Consider the following 8,941-nt stretch of genomic DNA (forward strand, 5'->3'; position numbering starts at 1 on the left):
CGGCAGAACCGGGCTCTTAATCACCTTGGATTTCCTGGGAAACAACAGCCTATAAATAGGRAATTAGTTAGTGAATGAAGAGGACAGAGCATCCTCGATCACACTTGTTAGGACAAATCAAGAGGCCGAGCCGCCGTCACGCCTGGGCGCGCGGGGCTGCCRAGGGATTTCCCGGGAAGCGGCTGGGCCGGAGCGGCTCCCGGCCGCGTCCCCACGCGTTACGGCTASGGAGGCGGCGCCGCGAGGGGCGCAGTAAATCCTGCTGAGCAAACAGCCCGGCGCTGTCCTCCCTTTCCCCGCGGATTTATTTTGCCTCCTTGCAGGATAGCACCGCCTATGAGGCGAGCTCTCCAAATCAAAACATTTATCCTGCATTTCCCTACAAGCGCTTATTTCTTTAGAGAATCAGGATGAGTCACCGTCTTGGCCTCTATCCTCCAGCAAAGCTTCGCGCTCGCTACAAAATCATGCAGCCCTAAATCTGAAATGCCAGCCGCGCTGTCAGAGACTCCTTACGACAAGAGATGCACCTGGGATAGTCCAGCTCCTGTTTACTAGATCTTATTTTCAAATGTCAAAGGGATTCTGCATGAGCTCCCAACATGACAGGCTGCTCAGACGGCAGCCAAGTGCCGTTTATTGACTCCGGGGGTTAAAAAACGAGCCCTTTCCACCCCTATACACCTCCTTTCCACCCCTATACACCTCCTCCGAGATCAATGAGGCAATGAAGTCCTCAGCAGGCATCAAAATCTTGGAAAAAGCCACCCAGCTGCGGTCGCCAGGTCCCACGGCACCGGAATGGCGACGGCTTCACGCTGTCTTTTTTCCAAGCGCGTCTTTTCCTCYGCCGCGTACCCAACGTGCTCGAGCCTCCAGAGAAGCCGGCCTGCTATTTCCATGCATAAATAAGCACCGAGCGAGGGGAGGGAAAGAAAAGCCACCGGTCGGGAGTCGTGTCCTGAGAACCCCCCGCTCCCGCACACCCAGCCTCCCGGGGGGATCCGGGAAGCCGGGAGCGGAAGCAGGCGGCGACGGGCGGCTCGCGGCGGCGGGGATGAGAGCGCGCCGAGCTGCAGGGCCAGGAACGCCYGGCTTCTGGCTTCACCCCACGTATTTTACCCCAGTGCCACTCGAAGGGGCGGCCGTGTGCGGCCGGAGCAGGACACGAGTTCTCCCATGCTGGCACCTCGTGGACCAAACCCCAGTGCCTTGGTTATTCACCGGGGCTGACGGTGCCGATGGGTACCCCCAGCCCCACCTTGTCCTGCCCCTGCTTTTACCACAGCCCAGTGCTCAGCACCTTCTGCTAAGCCCTGGCTCCATCCAGAGCTTCCAGCTTCACTTTGGAGCAGCAAAACAACCAGGAACGTCAGGGAGGAGGAGGAAGATGCGAGGAGCCGCCGTGCTCYGTGCCGAACCGCCCCGCGAGCTGCTCCCCTCCCCAGCACCCTTCTCCTCACGGCGGGGCCCATCCTCCCCGATTGCTGTTGCTTCGCCGAAATCAATCACTTCAAGCGCACATTGTGCCCGGGGTCTCATTACCGTTCATCATCAGCTGCACAATGGAGCTGTCACAGCCTTACGGATGCTGTCACTCGGCAGCACAGAGGAGGCTGGAGAACAGGTAGGGAGGAGGAAACGCAGCGGCAGCAGCAGCTCCCCGTGGCAGGTATCGCAGCCCACAGCCCCCATCTCTGGGCAACGTTTGGATCTTGAGATATGATGTTCAGCTCGCCGGACCCCTGGCAACCTCACAGCTCATGCTGGATGATGATGAGCGTCAGGAAGCCACTGAGAAACATGTGCAAGTTGGCAGAAGGATGGGACTGTCGGACAGCAGTGCCCAAAAGATGGAAACTTGGAGCAAGGAGTAATTGGCACAAYGGTGGAGAGCAGCAGCAGCTCAGCAGCCAAGCTGGTCTCCTCTTGATGAGATCCCTCACCTTGAGGGACCCCCTCCAAGAGGAGCAGCCAAAACCTTCCCTTCTGCCCCTATCTGAAGGGCACCAGCCCCCACGAACCCAAAGCTGTGCAGGAGCACARAGGAGCAGGCCGGCTACCAAACCCCTGCCAGCTCCGGGTCCCACCACGCCAGACTCAACCCTTCATTATAGAAACGCCTTTTAAAAGCCATTAGGTTGCTCCGGACTAATCTGAACCAGAGTGACACCGTTATACTCCAAAGAGTAAATGAAAACCTCGGTGCCAGGGCGGCGCGGCGGCTGCCGCGGGGATAGCCCCACGCTTAGAAGCGAGGCAGGGAACAATTAAACTCGCRCTAATCTCGGGGTGTCCGCGTTGAGCACCGGCCTGCGGCTCCCGTAAGCGGCGGCACCTTCCTGACGGCCGAGGGCGCGCGAGGGGACGGCGGCCGCCCCGCACGCAGGAGCTCGCCGAGCAGCAAGGAGCCGGGTCCTGGTCAGGAGCAGCCCAGCGTGGAGCACAGCCCCATGGACATGGCTGGGGACTTGGTTTGGGTGGGACACCCAAACTGACCCAGGCTGCAGGAAGGAGCTGAGCTAATTTGGGTGCACAAAGCCACCCCCTAAAACCAAGCCTACCATGAGCAGGACCTGTGCTCACAGGCAGTGGCCAGGAGTGACCACCAAGGCCTGCAGAGCCACGGTCACCAAGCTGCAGGCACAACAGGAGGTTCAGGACCCCTCAAGACCTTCCTTGTGCAGGCCCAAGCGAGCCCAGCAAGCCAGTGAGTGCTGARAGAGGACACAGTACAAGCCAAGCACAGGTGACAGTCTGATCTCACCAACAGCAAAGGAGATTTCTGTGAAGTTCAGCAGAAGCAAAGCTTTGGATCCATCAGGACATTTGTAGGGATAACATCACTTGCCAGGGGACAGGGAAACCAAGCGACTTCTCACCATTTACCCAAAAAACAGCATAATTATCTAACGTGGAAGAATGGAGGATCCTCCTGACTTCTGAAAGTGAACYTCTGTGACATGAGCGAGCTCAAGCGGTGGGGACAGCTCGGTGCCCGGGATGAACTGCTGAACGCCGAGAGCACGGGGGCTGCTCCACTCATGGAGCATCACGAGGACTCTGGACTCTGAAGGAAGCTCCTGTCCCAGGTGCTGCAGCGCTCTGCTCTGCTCCGCTCCTCCCAACTCCCACCTTGGAGAGCCTGGAGCAGACTCAAGACTCCAGAGATAGGAGGAGGCGCCCCTCTGCCGCCTGCATCACCTCCATGGCAGCARCGGTCCACGGGGCCACCCCACCACAGGCCCCTGCAGCTCCACGAGGGTCACCAGGACCAGCTCCACAAGGGCCACCGGGACCGSAGGAAGAAGTGCCCACAAGGACCCGCGCACTCGGTCTCCACAAGGACCCGCGTCGCCGTGCAGGTTCCCGCAGCAGCCCCGGCGCCCTCGCTCGCCGAGCATGACCAGTGCCCACCAGTACAGCCCGGGGCGCCRCAGCGGGAAGAGCCCGCGGGGACCGACTCCATCCATCACGGCCCAGGAGGGAGCCGGGGGGAAACACGATCCCCGGGAAYGCCGGGCGCCGGCAGCGCCGCCCGGAGCCCGCGCACACGTGCTGGCGCGCGGCGGGGGGAAACCRCAGCCCCGGGCGCGCAAACAAAAGAGCACAAGCCATTAATCCGGGGGAACCAAAGGAAATGAAATCATTATGTCTGCAGCTACAACATCCAGAAGAACAAATTTCCTGCCTGGATAATAAATGGATTCTTTTGTTTCATGTTGGCCCCAAGCACGTGACCGCCTTGGCCTATTCTTCAGCCAACACGTCTTGCTGCCTAAGTGCCCCAAACAGCTTGAATTTCAGCTGCTAAAAATATATGCTTAATTATAATAATATATTACAATAATAATAACAAAAAAATCCAGATCTGCAAGCGCTTCAGTGCTTTTCCTCTTAAATAACCCCTGAAGGTTTTCCAGGGCCCGGGCAAGGAAACGGAGACGCCAACGTGGCACCTGTGGCCAAAGGCTACGAGGGAAATCTTTGCCGAAAGACTCGGCCATCGGAGCGACCGTCCCGGGCAAACGTGGGCAATAAATAACCCGGCCAGCTGGAGGAACAAATGCACTCGATGCTTTAAATACTGATGACACGAAACTACCTCGCAGGGACCCTCCGGGCTTGCAAACGAGTCCTGGGCTCGCTGGGGAGCCCAGGAGCCGCATGGCAGGTCCATGATGATACTGAGCCCCTCACCGCGGCGTCAGGCCGCATCAGGTCGGCAGCCTCTTTTCGCCCATCTTCCCAGCTGGGCACCAAGGTTTCCGTGGGCATGGGAAGAAGTTTACAAAACAAACCCACGTTTCGAATCCAAGCGCCACGGCGCCTCGCTGCTAAACGTCCGAGTTGTTTAGCCAATAAAAAGAAACCTCCGCAAGGGGAAACAATCCCAAACCAGGTGGGTTTTTGGTCTATTTGGGTTTGTTTTTCTTGAAAACACATTCAAAGAGGTGGAAGTTTTGACCAAGTCCAATGCTTTACTCTAATAGTCCAAGCTCTCTTAGATGCATCCCAGGAGAGCATCAACCCACTTTGAGCTCCAAAGCAGCAGCCCAATATCCAGAGCTGCCTCCCCTCTTCTCAAATCCAGGACAAAATGCTCCAAAGGAAAAGGTGTGTGACCCACAAACATCCAGCAAAGTTGCTGGGGACAACAGGTCCCCGCGTGGCCAAGCCCAGAGAGAGGAGGTTCCCTGCGCAAGGGTCCAGGGAGGCCCATTTGTCACCCCCAACGCAGAAGAGCCCAGTTGAAACACCAAGAATTTTGTTTCCCATCCTTCCAAACATTAGTCTAGCAGCAAACTTCAAGTGACACCAACAAAAACCGCCCCCAAACAACTGCGCGTTGACAGCCCAGCTCTCAGCTCGCTGCCCCGTCACAGCCTCTTGGWGTCAATGTCTTCTTCTGGGCGACAGAGAAAGAGAATACTGCAGCCAAGGCAAAGCCCATCCTTTGAACTTCAAATGCACAGAGAAYAAAACTTGATTTTGAGAGACCGCTTTTAAGCCTTCTTTGTATATTAACACAAGCAAAAGTCCAATTTCTCCCGCCTTTGTAGGTCACCTTTAAGTTGGATTATATTTTGGAAAGCCCAAGCATCGCTGCAGCCCTGTTGCCATTCCTGAAAGTCGCTGTTTTTCAAGAGGGGGGCTGGGAGAATGAATGGAAATTAAATATTTACACACCCACGTACACTAATCCCAGCTACATCCAAGGATGTGAAGCTTATTAAAAAAAAACTAATTACTTTCCCAGTTTTCAAAGGAATAATCCAGCGATTAGCCGGAACACCTTACCTAAGCAAACACGCGGTTGCTGAAGAGGAACGACCTCCTCGGGCGCGCACGCTTCAGGCGGGGCTGCAGGAATCCCTTTGGAGGCTTCCCTCGCGCRCGGCGGCCACCGGAGAGCTGGGGCCGAGCCGACACGAAGGAACCGGCCGCACGGAGCAGAGGGAAAACCAGCTATTTGCTCCTGGGCAGGTCAACCCACGTTGGTGGGCACCAAGGCGGGCTTGGGCACAGACACTGCTCCACGGCTATTGAGTCACTTGGTGGCACCCGCTGGAGACCCTCTCAATGGGATGAGTTGGCACCATTCCCCTATGTCATCTGGGCAACATAGGACATGTCCAAGACTTGAGTCATCAAGAGGTCCCACCGAGTCAACTTCTGTGCTTCCAGGCRCCCTTCTCCAAGCACGGCTCGCCAAAGGACACTTTGGAGGGAAGGGAAGGTCATCRGTCAGCTCTAGGGCGTCATTCACGGTAAGGTGCCAAAATAATCCAGACTATGAGAAAGGTCTAGGAAGGTTTCTAAGGTGCTCCCACCCCAGTCAAGCAAGCAGAGACGTGCTAAGCATCAAGTGCCTCTGGGTTACTCAGGGATAGCTCTGAAGGAAGTCTTCAGGATAGGTGGAAGTTGGCATAGGAAATGGTAAGATCAGATCGTACAGAAAGACAAAAAGCTCTGCTCCCTCCACTGAAGTGAACTATGGAAAGTGGAAAGCATTAGTTCAGGTAAGAAAGAGCAAGAGCCAAGGACCAGGCTAGGAATTCACATTTACAGCTTGCACCAACTCTGCACGTGGAGAAACTTCCCAGATTTCCTAAGTTGCTCACCAACTGCATGAAACATGCTTTMTTTCTGCTGCTTTCCGACTCTCCTCCCTTAACAAAACGCTTCTCCTGGTCTGCATGGGCATCGCATTATAAGCATTTGCACTTTGGGTATCTCAGACGTATGGGAGCTCTCAAGGTAACCTATCAGGTACACTTACTGTGCCTAAAAGACACCACRGTTTCCACCAAAACGTGGCAAAACTGTAAATAAATAGATAAACAACGTGTCTCATGGCAAACTGCCTCCCAAACCTGATAGGTGATCCGAGGCATCTCAGGTCTAAGTGACAAGCGATAGTCTCGTGAGGGAGCCGCCCACCGCATTGTCCCACRGCACCTGAGTGTTGGCAAGTCGCCTCAAGCACAAGCCTGTTGAGCCCCGTCGGCTCCCAAACCAGCCCCAAAACACCTCAGCCCTCAGACATGCTGAAGAACACRTGGGAAGCCCTCCAGAATCATCTGCTTCCTTCACTCCCTGGCCTGGAGAGCTGTTGGGGAGCAGCACCCACCACCAGCATCATGAGCCACCTCCAAACCACTTGGGTCCCAGCACTTCCTTACCCAAGTGCCACCCTGGTGGCTCTCCCAGAGGGTCCCCGTTTCCACCAGCCTGTCCTTGGAGGACCATTCAGAGGGGCACAGCGATGGCAAAACCCGGGCGGGAGAGGACAACCCGCTCTGGGATACAGCAGGAGACGGCGCCAAAGCAGCGGGACGCACGCGGCACGAGAAGGTCTCGGGCTCCTCCGAAACGTGGTACTAAATACTCCTGGCAACACACCGAGCTATTTCTGTAAGCCTCAAAAAGCTCAATTTTTATCCGCTTCAAGCACATTTGTTTCAAATTAAAAGCCCAGCTGACGCCTCGTGGAGCTCTCTGAAAATATCCCGCTCCGGTGCTGCTCGCATGCCACGTTCCTAGTGCATCCTCCCGTGCAGCTCATCGCTCCCAGCATTTCGGAAATGAAAGGCCTGGCCCCTGAGTTGTCTCATCTCTGTTGGCTCCAGGAAGATCTCCCGGGGGATCCAGGGCCAAGTGAAGTGGATCGCGGCAGCCTCTCCGACCGAGGAGCCTGGCTCTTGCTCTGGAGCAAGCGGCATCCTTGGAAAGCCACCTTCCCACCGGGTTTCTCTGGGATACAAGAGCCAAAATGGCTTTGGAGGGATTTAAAGGAAGGAAAAAGCACGTGTAGGGCACATCAGGTCCTCACTGCACTAAATCCCAACCATTGGGCACGGGAACAATGTGCCGAACAGGAGCTGCCCCACGGGAGCAGCCCAGGCCTCCTGGCCCCCTTCTCACCGGGGCTCCCAAGCTCAGTGCTCCCTTCACAACTGCTCCGCAGGGTTTCCTCCTTTTCCAGGGGAAAATGTAATTCACCCCCRTTCGGCTCTTCCCCAGCGATTTAAGGTCTTTTGAGCAAAAAAAAAAAAAAGCAATTATCCCCCTATCAACAGGGCCCTAGCGAGGATGATAATGAGTCAGTTCAGGGCCCGCAGTGCTGCCGAGAGCAGCTGAAGCAAGGAGAGGCCTCCAGGAATCAAAGGCCTCTCCCCTGCATCCAGTTGTGGAAAAAAAAAAATAATAAGGTGGAAAAAAAGCTCCGGAAAATGTCGATCACACCCATTCCCTTCTCCATGAGCTTCCTCGGCCACGGGTCTCTTCCTGGAGGCATCTCGGATGCTTCGTGGCCCCACATCACGGAGCGACAGCGGGGCTTTGACTGGGTAAAAGCCCCGAGCAGCTCCAAAATCTAACAAAGCGCCCCCAAATCCACCMTAATAATCCCAAATATTGCATTTTCCCTCTCCTTCTGCCAGGCCCTTGAGAAGAAGTCCCCCGCGCTGGGCGGGTGCAACAGCAGGGGAGCACGAGCAGGTCGGAGCGCTGCCGGAGACGGGACCTGGGCACCGGGAGCACCCGGATCAGGTCCCTTCCCGACGGCCGCCGTTCCAAGCGGAGCCTCCGAACTGAAGGCTCCTTCGATCCGGGCACRAGCCCGAGCCCTCTCCCTCCGGAGCTCCATCCATAGGGATCCCGCACCGCGGGCCTCCCAGCGGGGCCTCTATTAGAGGCAGGCGAGTGCATGTATATTTTAACAACAATTAGGCCGCCCCAGGTTGCAGGTTTGCGCAGGCAAAACTATAATTATTTAGAAACAATCAAGTTTAAATGCCAAGGAGTCTTAATGGAGCTGAGCTAATTAACCAATTTCGACTGAATAACTGATGAGGGAAAATAAAAAGAGGGGAGAAAAAAAGAAAACGGGAAAAATCAATGAGCACAGACAAAACATTTTCTTCRAACAGGTTGTTTTCTCACAGCAATTCTCCCTCGTACCAAGGGAACCCAACGATCCCCGCTAATCAAATATTATTGTAATTAAATATTCAATAGGAAGGCTCTTCAGTCATTCAAAGGACGGCTAACACTTGTTTATAATTGGGATTTTTCCCTTTTTTTGGATAGTTTGAGGGAAGCTTTTGCTTCCTCGCCCGGCCGCGAGGCTCCYGCTGGGAAGGGGTTCGGCCTCCGGCGCGAGGCTGCGGGAGCCTCCGCGGAGGCAGCGAGGCCGGGGCGCCTCCTGGGCGAGCCCCGGCGCGGGAGGGCGCCGGTGCCCGGCGCTCCSGGCGGAACCGCGGCGCTTCCCGCGGCCGCCGAGAGGCTCCGAGCCGCGCGCCCCGGAGCGCGCAGGAATCGCGCAAGGTCAACCCGAAACGCTCCGGATCGCGCGGGGAGAAGCGGAGCGGCGCCGGCCGCAGGAGCCCCCGCGTCGCCCCGGCGGCACCAGGGCCCCGCGGCCGCCCCGGAGCCC

The sequence above is a fragment of the Nothoprocta perdicaria genome, unplaced genomic scaffold, assembly GCF_003342845.1.
Source record: "Nothoprocta perdicaria isolate Ctin4 unplaced genomic scaffold, notPer1 scaffold_217, whole genome shotgun sequence".
NCBI lineage: Eukaryota > Metazoa > Chordata > Aves > Tinamiformes > Tinamidae > Nothoprocta > Nothoprocta perdicaria.